The following is a 12,358-nucleotide window of genomic DNA, read 5'->3' as shown; positions in this document are numbered from 1 at the left end:
TTCCACGTGAATGCAATTGTACGTTATTGGCTTCAAATATTTCTGTTTTTTACTTTTTTGCACGCATGTGAGCAGAGCAGTGACCATATGTTTTGATTTTTAGGCCTGCAGCAGAAAGGTGATGGAAAGCACATTGGCGCCCTCTGCTGGTCAAAACGTCCAACTTAAACACAATGGACACCCTCTGGTATTATCATTTAGAATAGAGTCATGTTATGTTATGATGATTGACAGGCATTGTATACACCCTGATATTGTTCTTATAGGAAATCATGCAAAGTGCTTTTTTTCCCCCCCAAGATCAATCTGTCGCCATCACAGAACCTTTACTAACAGTGCAGACAATGTTTTTGGTGGCATTTATACGGCAGTCAAGTGAAGTGAAATGAAGTGAATTATATTTATATAACGCTTTTTCTCTAGTGAATCAAAGCGTTTTACATAGTGAAACCCAATATCTAAGTTACATTTAAACCAGTGTGGGTGGCACTGGGAGCAGGTGGGTAAAGTGTCTTGCCCAAGGACACAATGGCAGTGACGAGGATGGCGGAAGCGGGGATCGAACCTGGAACCCTCAAGTTGCTGGCGCGGTCACTCTACCGACCGAGCCATACCGCCCCAATAGTGTGTAGACTAAGTATGCAGGAAGTAGTCTTTGCCATTAAGGTAACGTTCCAGTCTTGTATTTTTGTTGCGCCCTACAAAGTGTTTGTACTGTAAGTATTGTATTCATCACACACCAGATGTTTCATGGTAACATGCATTGTACGTTTCATTACCACATTTGGAGGTGTCGAATTCGCCACGTTGCCATCCAGCGCCGTCTGTAGCGTGGCGTGCACCTTCCACATCTCCACCTCCATTTTTGCTTGTCCTCCTCTGCTGTGTAGTGGGAAGTTACCCACAGTATGATCAAACTAAAACAAATGAAAACTACTCACATTTTGGAGAACTGTAATAAAAATGGAACAGGAAGGGCTTCGTATATTACAGAACTGTCATCCTGTGCGGCCCTGCGGCGTCTTCAGTACGGCCCCCGGGACATCTTGAAATACCTTTTAATAACATTAAAGACAAAATTTAACACATTGCATTAATATAGTCCTCCAAGACACTTCACCCTTGCTCCTGATGGGTGCTGGTTAGCGCCTTGCATGGCAGCTCCCTCCATCAGTGTGTGAATGGGTAAATGTGGAAGTAGTGTCAAAGCGCTTTGAGTACCTTGAAGGTAGAAAAGCGCTATACAAGTACAACCCATTTATCATTTTATTTATAAGGCAGTGGTTCTCAACCTTTTTTCAGTTAGTACCCCCTGTGAAAATGTTTTTAATTCAAGAACCCCTAATCAGAGCAAAGCATTTTTGGTTGAAAAAAGGAGATAAAGAAGTAAAATACAGCACTATGTCATCAGTTTCTGATTCATTAAATTGTATAACAGTGCAAAATATTGTTCATTTGTAGTGGTCTTTCTTGAACTATTTGGGGGAAAAAAGATAGGTTTTTATTTATATTTATAAAGGATTTTTGAATTGTTGCTATTTTTAGAATATTAAAAAAAAATCTCACATACTCCTTGGCATACCTTCAAGTACCCCCAGGGGTACACGTACCCCCATTTGAGAACCACTGCTCTAAGGCCAAATCTAAGTATTGCTAGTCAACAAACATGAAAATTAAATTAGAACATACTGTAGATTAACAAGATTTATATGTAGCAATCCACACAACCCTTCTCGCCCATGGTGAAATTAAACCAAAACCAACACATCAAATTACCACATATGTGCCCCAAAATGTCACCTGCCCACTGAAACATTGTAGACAATATTGTATATAATATATGTCTAAGCACAATACACAATTCAAAATTACACCCATTTAAAATATACTACAAAGCATGATGGGTAAAATGCAAAACAGTCACTCGGCCTGCTGGATCCAAGTCAAAAAGTTTGGACAGCCCTGTTTTATGGGTATCAAATGGCATGAGTTACATTGATGTTGTCTAGCCAGTGCCGGCCCAAGCCTCCATGGGGCCCCAAGCAAAATTTGATTTTGGGCCCCTCTATTTCTGCCAATAATATTGATTGTTGATCATTCACACACCTACTATAAACTCATTGCGGCTCTGGCAGTGTTGTTTACATTATCCTATTGTCAGCCTGGCATGTCTTTACAAATGACATGTCATTTATAAAGATATGGGGGTGGCCCAGTTAAGAACATAAATAATACCAATGAATGAACGAATGATGTCCAGAGTGCCACATATGGTTCCTAATCTTAAAATGTAGAAAACATTCAGCTACAAGAGTGGCCTGGGGTTGAACAGTCCAAGTGATAAAGCTTTGTATTTACAGTAAAAGTGTCATCTTCTCTCACCAATCTTGTACATATTAGTCTTTAATTACTAGTTTATATTTTTAGTTAATTGTTCATATTTAATGTTTACTTTGTACAAAGAGAGCGCAGTCTACTGAAGTTAAATTCATCAATAGTTTTCCCCTTTGAAAGACGCAAGGCAAATTCCTTCCATTTCACCATGTTGCTACAATGATCTTCACTGTTTTCATGCTGTTTCAGCAGTGCACCTATGTTGACCCAATCCAGCTGTCCCTCGGCTGCCAGTTTTAAGGACTTTTTGGAAAATAATTTGCAGCAAAAGCAATAGACTGCATCTTTACTTCTTGAATAAGTCAGCCAGCTACGCTTGACTTTTTCCCCATTGACTAGCTGTCTGTAGGTATAATGATAATGAAAACTTCGGCCATCATGCCGTTTGGGGAATGAAAAGTTCTCCTTAATAGACAGTGGTCCTCTGATCACCTGCTCAGTCCTGTCTGAATCTGAGAGGAAAGAAGGCCACTCAGCTGGGTCAACTGGCGGAGCTGATGATGGTCCATGGTGTGAAGGGGACGTTGTGGTGGAAGTTGCTGAGGAAGTGACCAAAGAAAGACAATGACTAAAAAAGAAGGACCTATAAGGTCATTAAATTGCACTGTTGGACATAATTATTAATCTCAGAATGTTCTGCAGTACAATGAGCAATTATAAAGGGTGTTTTGCAGTTAACTTACTAGATAAATCAGCTGTGGTTTCAGACATGGAGGGGACAGTGGGCACAGAGGATGGAGGTGTGTGAGAGAGCACTGTAGAGGATGGAGATGGACCTAAGATGAAATACATACATACATGTTAATGAGATACTTTGACTATATTAATTTCCCTTCAGGTGTGATGTTTATACTAAGAAATTAATTGTATACTGACAGTCTTTTCCTCACCTGATTCATCACTCACAGTTGAGCCTGAGGATGTGGACTGGCTCTGGGCTGATTCTGTGCCTCCAAAGTATTTTAACAATGCTCCTGGGGAAGTTTCACATAACTTATGAGTTGATGTAAAAAATAATGTTTATTTTACTCACATAAATTACCGTGCTCTGCTGCAAACAACATATCTCACTAGTAACCTGATGCTAAAAACATATTGCTAGCACCGCGCTAGCTAGCTAACGTCACCTAGCTAAAGCTAATTACAGCTACAAATCTCTTTGATAAACTTTTTATTACCAAGTCATGCAAACATACCTTTATCATGGTATTTTTTCTCCTCTTCCACTTTCTTCTTCTTCCTTTTTTCTGCACCTGAAGGATATGTCCTCTTTTGTGACATTGTTTTGCCTCTATCTGCGCTTTTGATGCCCAGTGCGCACTAGCATTGCACGGCAGGCGGCAAACGTCACAGGTGCAGCAGAGGCAGCTTTACATTTAAAGAGAGGCAGGAAGAATCACTAGGCCTAGATCAGCAGCAGCACTCTGTTGACCTAAAATTGTGTTTTAGTACAGAAATATATCTTTGATCATTTAGAAATCATCAGTCAGACTCGTACATGCAAAAAATAAAAAATAAGAATTTTTTGTTAATTGCTTTTGGGGGCCCCCTGGTGGCCGCGGGGCCCTAAGCAAGCGCTTATTACGCTTATGCCTTGGGCCGGCTCTGTGTCTAGCTGTGACGGTATCACACACACACACACACACACACACACACACACACACACACACACACACACACACACACACACACACACACACACACACTCAAAAAGCAGAGGAAAAAGCAAAAAAAATGTTAGCATTCAGGCAGTGGTGTAAGACAGGTGTATTCGGTCCCACTAAACCGGTGGTTCGACAAAAAACAAACACCAAAAAAAGGTGTCTTTTTCGTCCTTCAAAATTGGCCATTAAAACAGTCTGAAAGTTAAATAAAGGTATTAATTTTGAGGTATGAAACTAATAACTATTTGTTTTGTCACCTATAACGCAAAAGCTAAAAAAAAGTTTTTTTCAAATAACCTATGCATATACTGATGCAGTGTTTTTCAACCACTGTGCCGAGGCACACTAGTGTGCCGTGAGATACAGTCTGGTGTGCCGTGGGAGATGATCTAATTTGGGTTAAAAATATTTTTTGCAAACCAGTAATTATAGTCTGCAAATGATGTGTTGTTGTTGAGTGTTGGTGCTGTCGAGAGCTCGGCAGAGTAACCGTGTAATACTCTTCCATATCAGTAGGTGGCAGCCGGTAGCTAATTGCTTTGTAGATGTCGGAAACAGCGGTAGGCAGCGTGCAGGTAAAAAGATGTCTAATGCTTAAACCAAAAATAAACAAAAGGTGAGTGCCGCTAAGAAAAAGGCATTGAAGCTTAGGGAAGGCTATGCAGAACGACACTAAAACTGAACTGGCTACAAAGTAAACAAAAACAGAATGCTGGACGACAGCAAAGACTTACTGTGGAGCAAAGACGTCGTCCACAAAGTACATCCGAACATGACATATCCCCACAAAGAAGAATAAAAACAACTGAAATGTTCTTGATTGCTAAAACAAAGCAGGTGCGGGAAATATCGCTCAAAGGAAGACATTGAACTGCCAAAGGAAAATACCAAAAAAAGAGAAAAAGCCACCAAAATAGGAGCGCAAGACAAAAACTAAAACAGTACACACAGGAAAACAGCAAAAAACTCAAAATAAGTCACGGCGTGATGTGACAGGTGGTGACAGTACACCTACTTTGAGACAAGAGCTATAGTGATGCATGCTTGGTTATGGTTTGAATTCATATCCAGCAATTGTGACAACGACTTTTTACTGTCAACTGAGTTTCGTTTTTTAATGCTGGTGGTGTGCCTCCGGATTTTTCCAACGCAAAAAAGGTTCAAAAACACTGTACTGATGTACATTGTTGACTTCTGAGACATGTTTTTTCCTAGATATTTGGTTTGAACTCCAAATTGTACCACTTTTGTAAGCGTTTCACTGTCCGGTCAACAAAGTAATATCTATACGAACTTACTGTAGTATTGACAGTCATTGCTTTCATTCGGCTGCTGAGCAGTGCTATGTCACTTTCATTTCTGTTTCTATGGTTAGCATCACACTTTCCATAGGCTTTTAAGGCGCACTGTCGATTTTTGAGAAAATTAAAGGATTTAAAGTGCGCCTTATAGTCCGAAAAATATGGTACAGCTATAAACAAGCTATTGGTGTGTTTAGTGGGACAGGCGAAAGTTAATAATTAGGGACCGCAATGTCCCTTTGGGACAGAGGACCCTATTGTATTTGTAAGGTTTTATTATTATTATTCCGCCGCCTCTTTGAGCTGTAATTTGACCCCCTTAACATGCTTCAAAACTCACCATATTTGACACACACATCAGGACTGGCAAAAAGTGCGATCTAATCAAAAAACCAAACCCCAAAACTCAACATTGCGCTCTAGCGCCTCCTAGGAAAAAACACAGCCAAAACTGCTTGCAACTTCCGGTAGGAATGTCGTAGAGACATGAAACAAAAACCTCTAAGTAGGTCTGACTTAGACCTAGATTTCATACATTGATATCTTTCAGCAAAAATCAACAGGAAGTTGGCAATTCCCCCTTCTAAACAAAAGTTTAGTAAAAACAGTCACTTTTGCCTCTTTGAGCTGTAATTTGACCCCCTTAACATGCTTCAAAACTCACAAAACTGGACACACACACCAGGATTGGCAAAAATTGCAATCTAATAAAAAATCCAACCCCAAAACTCGAAATTGCGCTCTAGCGCCCCTAGGAAGAAAACACAGACAAAACTGCCTGTAACTTCCAGTAGGTATGTCTTAGAGACATGAAACAAAAACCTCCATGTAGGTCTTATTTAGACCTACATTTCATATATTGACAACCCCCAGCAAAAATCAACAGGAAGTTTGCAATTCCCCCTTCAAAACAAAAGTTTTGTAAAAACCGGTCACCTTTTGTCAAACATTATCTCCTCTGAGCGCGTTTGTCGTGTCGGCTTCAAACTAACACAGGAGAGAGATTGAACCCTTCTGATTACAAGTTGACCAAAGAGTTTTAATTACTGCTCCGGTTTGGATTTTATGTGCCGTCAAAGTCGGTCCCTTTCATCGCTGCTTGCAGCTTTAATTATTACTTAATGTTTCTGTGCGGCCCAGGAGCACATGCATCACGGACCGGTACCGGGGTTGGGGACCACGGCTATAGATGAATCTCTTCTCTTGAAGTAAAGGCAAATTTGACATATTGTTGTGAATAAAGGCTGTATAAATCAATTGATTGATATTTCCAATCATATTGAAGTGAATATTTCCCATTCTGGCTACTTAATATAATATTTGTCAGCACTATTTTGTAAAAAAAAATTAGTAATTGACGCTTTGAGTGTGGAATCAAGGAGCATCTTCAGCAGAGCGAATATTTGATCTGTGCTGGCGTTGCACCAGCGTGAAGCCAATTATGGCGGCTGAAAGACATACAGTGTGTGTGTGTGGCCCGCTCTTGGCACGTACGCCGCAATAAATAACCGCGGCGCTGACAGGAAACTGTCGGGCTACCTTCAGCACAATAACGAGGTTATCGCCGCCCGCCGTGACCGTATGATGGCGGGGGTTTTGAGGGATGTTCATCTCGTCCCTACTTGGCTCTCCTCCCGTCATCTGCTTGGAAGGACAAAGGGCCGAAGCGCGGTGATACTCCACACAAAGAGAGGGGGCCCCGCTGCACGCTCGCCTTGGCACGAGCGCGGCGCAATGACAGACGCCTAGATTGTTCCTGACCGTTGACTCGCGCTCTCTGCTCGGCGAGCTCTGGTTTCATGCAGCGGGAAACACGAGATGGCGAGTCGGGGAGAGGAGGGTTCGTGGCGAGGGCCTAATATCTGCTGTGGGTCACCACTGGGCGGTGTGTGGAATCTGGTGCATTCCTGCTTCCTCTGACAGCACAGGTGAGTCCAGGGCAGGCCTGGGCAATTATTTTATCTTGGGGGGCCAAATTTAGAGAAAAAAATGTGTCTGGGGGCCGGTATATCTGATTTTTAGGACCACCAATACAAAAACTCACAATAATGTCCGATTAAATGCTAAAAACATTATGGACAGACCGCCTTATAAAACGGAATGGAATTTTACATTTTTTTACTGAATGAGACACCCAGAATGTACATGAAAATAAAGAATGTGGGATTTACAATATTAACTATGAAGGATAAAACACTGAATATTGACAACATATGAACGTCACACCCTCTCTCCATCGACATATTTTACAATGAAGCGAAACACAAAAAAAATGCAACAAAGAGCGAAATATGAACGCAAAGGTTAAAAAAAAACTTCACCTACAATCTGATATATCACTAAGCTTTACAACTTTGTTGTAAAAATCTTCTTTCGCTTCTGACCCTGACAGATATTTTTTGCAAAACAGTAATTATAGTCTACAAATTATGGGTTGTTGTTGAGTGTCGGTGCTGTTTAGAGCTCGGCAGAGTAACCGTGTAATACTCTTCCATATCAGTAGGTGGCAGCAGGTAGCTAATTGCTTTGTAGATGTCGGAAACAGCGGGAGGCAGCGTGCAGGTACAAAGGTGTCTAATGCTTAAACCAAAAATAAACAAAAGGTGAGTGTTCCTAAGAAAAGGCATTGAAGCTTAGGGAAGGCTATGCAGAACAAAACTAAAACTGAACTGGCTACAAAGTAAACAAAAACAGATTGCTGGACGACAGCAAAGACTTACTGTGGAGCAAAGACGGTGTCCACAAAATACATCCGAACATGACATGACAATCAACAATGTCCCCACAAAGAAGGATAAAAACAACTGACATATTCTTGATTGCTAAAAGAAAGTAGATGCGGGAAATATCGCTCAAAGGAAGACATGGAACTGCTACAGGAAAATACCAAAAAAAGAGAAAAAGCCACCAAAATAGGAGCGCAAGACAATAACTAAAACACTACACACAGGAAAACACCAAAAAACTCAAAATAAGTCAGGGTGTGATTTGACAGGTGGTGACAGTACACCTACTTTGAGACAAGAGCTATAGTGATGCATGCTTGGTTATGGTTTAAAGTCATATCCAACAATTGCGACAACGACTTTTTACTGTCAACTGAGTTTCGATTTTTAATGATTTCTGCTGGTGGTGTGCCTTGGCTCAAAAAAGGTTGAAAAACACTGACGTAGATTACCATAGTAACTACTTAGATTACCATAGTAATTTATTAGACTACCATAGTACATCATGCAAAAGCCCATATTCCAACCATTGAAATACTTTGTATAGTTCAAGACTCACGGTAATTTGCAAACATCACTGCACATCATAATGGCAGCTACAGTTTCCATCTTAAAGATGTAAAAAAATGATTTGGGAATGTCCGGCGGGCCAGATTGAAAAGCTTAACCTGCTCAGTGGCCTTGTGGTTAGAGTGTCCGCCCTGAGATATCACATAGCAAGTGACATTAAAGTGTATATAAAGTAACTCACTTTTGTATTGACGCACATGCACTGCCAATTAAACAATTGACAACGAAGTTCACAGTAACTTTCAGGGCTGGCTGGTGCAATGATGCGTTCACTGCCCCCTCCGGTGTCGTAAAAGTGAACAACGCTCAAGCAACCCAATGACACAAAAAGAAAACAAGCGTTTTACATTGACAGTCTTTTGTACAATTATTATTGATCCAATTGTATTTATATAAGTCCAAATCACAACAGGCGTTATGTCAAGGCACTTTGCACATGGAGTAGGTCTAAAACCATTTAACGACTGAACACTTTAATTCAGGGGTGTCAAACGTACGGACCACGAACCGGTTTTAACCGGCCCGCGGGATGAGTTTGCTAAGTATAAAAATGAGCCGAAATTTTTGAATGAAATAAACTGCTGTTCTAAATGTGTCCGCTAGAGGTCGCAATAGCAATCATTTGTATCTTTCTAGATGATGCTACATATGTACAAAAAATAAACCACATGATGTTAGTGCACCAGTCAAGGAAAAAGAGCAAACTACATAAATAACATATTGTAATTTGATTTTGATATTATTTTTTTATATTGATGGATTGAAAATGAACACCAATGAGTTGACTGATGAACATTATCACATCATTTATTCGGAAAGTATAAATAACGACAAATAAAGATAGAAAACTATTAACCGCAACATGTAAGTGTAAAAAAAACAAAAAACCAACAACATTATGATTTGTACATTTTCAGAATGTGCTTGTTCTATTTTTAACAAAGAAAACAATCTGAAGTTGTCTTTATTTTTAAGTTATCGTGCCGTGATTTTACCAGTCTGGCCCACTTGGGAGTAGATTTTTCTCCATGTGGGCCCCTATCCAAAATGAGTTTGACACCCCTGCCTTAATCACATAAACATCTTCTATAAAGCTCAACTCAAGGTTTGGGGGCCAGATTTGGTCCGCCAGATCATTTAATGTGGCTTGGGAAAGCCTGGAAATAATGTGTGTCATTAAAGCACCTCATCCTTCTGACTAAATGTATTCATTTTTCCCATTTTGACAGAAAAAATGTATGTAATACAGGAAATTGTATATCTTCTAAAATGTAATATTGTCATGATCCATTGCCCGGATCATGTTTTGTTCAGTTTTTGACTCCCTCGGTTCTGTTTTCAGCACCCCTGGGTTTGTGTTTTAGTTGTCATAGGTGCTGATTAGTTTCACCTGCCTCAGATTAGTGTTCGGCACGCTCACCTGCTCCTGGGCACTAATCAGAGAGCAACTTATTCCTGTTTTTCGCCACACACTGGCTTTAAGCAAAAGTTACGTTTGACGACTCCTTCTTTCTTTGCTCGTGTTTACTGTGCCAAGCTTTTCCGTTAGCTTTGCCATAGCAACCAGTGCAATCGGCACACTTTTCTGTTTACTTATTATCCTGTATAATTTATGAGGAATAAATCATTTCCTTACCTGCACCTTGCCTCCGGAGTTCCTGCTGCATCTTGGGAGAACGAAAAATGCGACCCAAGCGTGACACATTATCTTATCATGCAAAAAATACAAACAAAACACCTTGCCTTATGATTTCAAAGCAACTCATCCAGCATTTTGTACATACACAAAACTAATAAACAAATCCATCCATCCATCCATCCATCCATCCATCCATCCATTTTCTACCGCTTGTCCCTTTCGTAAATTATACATTTGAAAACAATTACTGTTACAAGCAACCCAATGAAGGCAGCCATAACTGTGATGTGGCTTGCAAAAAAACCCAAATGAGACCCCTGTATAATAACTTTTACAAAATAGTGGGAACATATTTAATTTCCCACAATATTTCACTTTATCCTAAGTTTTAAAAATGGAAGAAATGTGTTTATTTTTAGTGTTTGGATTTTTAGTAATCAATTATCAAAATTAAAATTAAAACGCACAGAACACGCGCAGAAGCGCATGTAAAATGTCAATTAATGAATGACAGCTTCATATTAAATTTTACTGAAACATATTCCTAGCCCCTTCCTGCTCTGTCACTGATAAAAAATAAAATGTCCGATTTCACCTTGCAGTCCTACTTGGTCCAAGCGTTATGTTTGTCTTTAAAAACTGGGTTTGAATTCTGGTTGGACCTAAGTTGGGAAGAGTTATACATTTATGTTTAAATGATGTTAAAATTGTAATTTGGTTCCTAAAAAATATATTGAGCAATTTATTTCCCATTCATTTGTTTTTGTACAAAACAAACATCAAATTTAATTCAAATTTGATTAAAAAAGTATACAAAAAATAGTTTTATACTAAAAAAAAGTGTGATGTTTAAAAAAAAAAAAAAAAATTAACATATGCTTAGGGCCTTAATTTAGCCTGAGGCAGCCCTGATGTGACAAATCCTTCCTGTTACTTGGCTATAAGAAATGTATCTGAATTGCAATTAATTTAATTCCACTTCCTGTAATTTCAATTCAATATCCTGTGGTGTGGAGCCAATTTGTTTCCAATTTTTTTAGATTAATTAAATCAAAATCCAGAATTTTTGCACAAGCCTGACAGAAATACAGAGATTGGTAATTCTTTTTTTTTTTTTAAACGATTAAAAAGGCTTTAATTCGAGTAATTACAGGATTTTCCCAGTGGGTACCTTGATGTCAATTTGACGTCAAATTTAAGATTTTAATCAAAATGTACAACGACATCATGTTTAACTCTTTATGATTTATTTGCTTTTAGTGGATAATCACATGAAAAATATGAAGTTAGACCAACAATAAACTTGAGTAAACTAAACACGGACCAAAATGCTAGGTTTGATGTCAAATTGATCAAATTTGAACGACATCATTTTCAAATTACAATTTGGCATTCTTTCACTTTTAAAAAAGGACCAGGATTTGACAGCATTTAACGTCACTATTTCTCAGGAAAATACTGTAATCATAATCCACTGAAATGTTACAGCAAATGATTGCAAATTTTTTTTAATTAAAAACCGTAATTCACATTACATGCCGTTTCAAGGTGCCACTCAAGCGTATATAGAAGTCAGGCACTGCTAATAGTAATAATAACAATAATGGATGAGATTTATATAGCGCTTTTCTATTAGAAATAGCAAGCGCAAACTCACCCGTGCAAAAAAACCAAAAAGCTAAAGAAAAAGATAATGTTTGTTGAACTGTTCGAAATAAACTGAAACTGAAAACTAAAAAAAAAGGTTGCATGAATGACCTATGCTGAACAATTCTAAAGCAGGGGTACCCGCGTGAAGTCCCAAGAAAAAAATAAGTTTTTAATTTTAAATGTTTAATTATTTTTTATTTATTTATTTAATTATTTATTATCTGTCCTTTCTAATCCATTTTCTACTGCTTGTTACTCTCGGTGTCTCATACTGTGTGTGTGTATATATATATATATATATATATATATATATATATATATATATATATATATATATATATATATATATATATATATACATATACATATATACATACATACATATAGAATAGAATAGAAAGTACTTTACTGATC

General features: G+C 38.6%; 1 protein-coding gene across 1 annotated transcript in view; it reads right to left on the bottom strand.

The window, feature by feature from the left end:
* The window catches only part of LOC133617799 (E-selectin-like), a 33,073-nt gene extending 29,353 nt beyond the window's left edge, over nt 1–3,720 (bottom strand). The window contains exons 1-6 of the mRNA XM_061978027.1: nt 3,591–3,720; nt 3,285–3,368; nt 3,078–3,149; nt 2,827–2,933; nt 942–1,055; nt 780–879 (exon numbers count right to left, since the gene is read on the bottom strand). The gene's annotated coding sequence lies outside the window, so the exon portion shown is untranslated. The remainder of the gene's footprint in view (nt 1–779; nt 880–941; nt 1,056–2,826; nt 2,934–3,077; nt 3,150–3,284; nt 3,369–3,590) is intronic.
* Nucleotides 3,721–12,358: the final 8,638 nt, after the last annotated feature.

The sequence above is a fragment of the Nerophis lumbriciformis genome, linkage group LG18, assembly GCF_033978685.3.
Source record: "Nerophis lumbriciformis linkage group LG18, RoL_Nlum_v2.1, whole genome shotgun sequence".
In the NCBI taxonomy this organism is placed as follows: Eukaryota; Metazoa; Chordata; class Actinopteri; order Syngnathiformes; family Syngnathidae; genus Nerophis; species Nerophis lumbriciformis.
The sequence above is the reverse complement of the archived record's forward strand: the minus strand, read 5'-3'. Positions and strand labels throughout refer to the sequence as shown.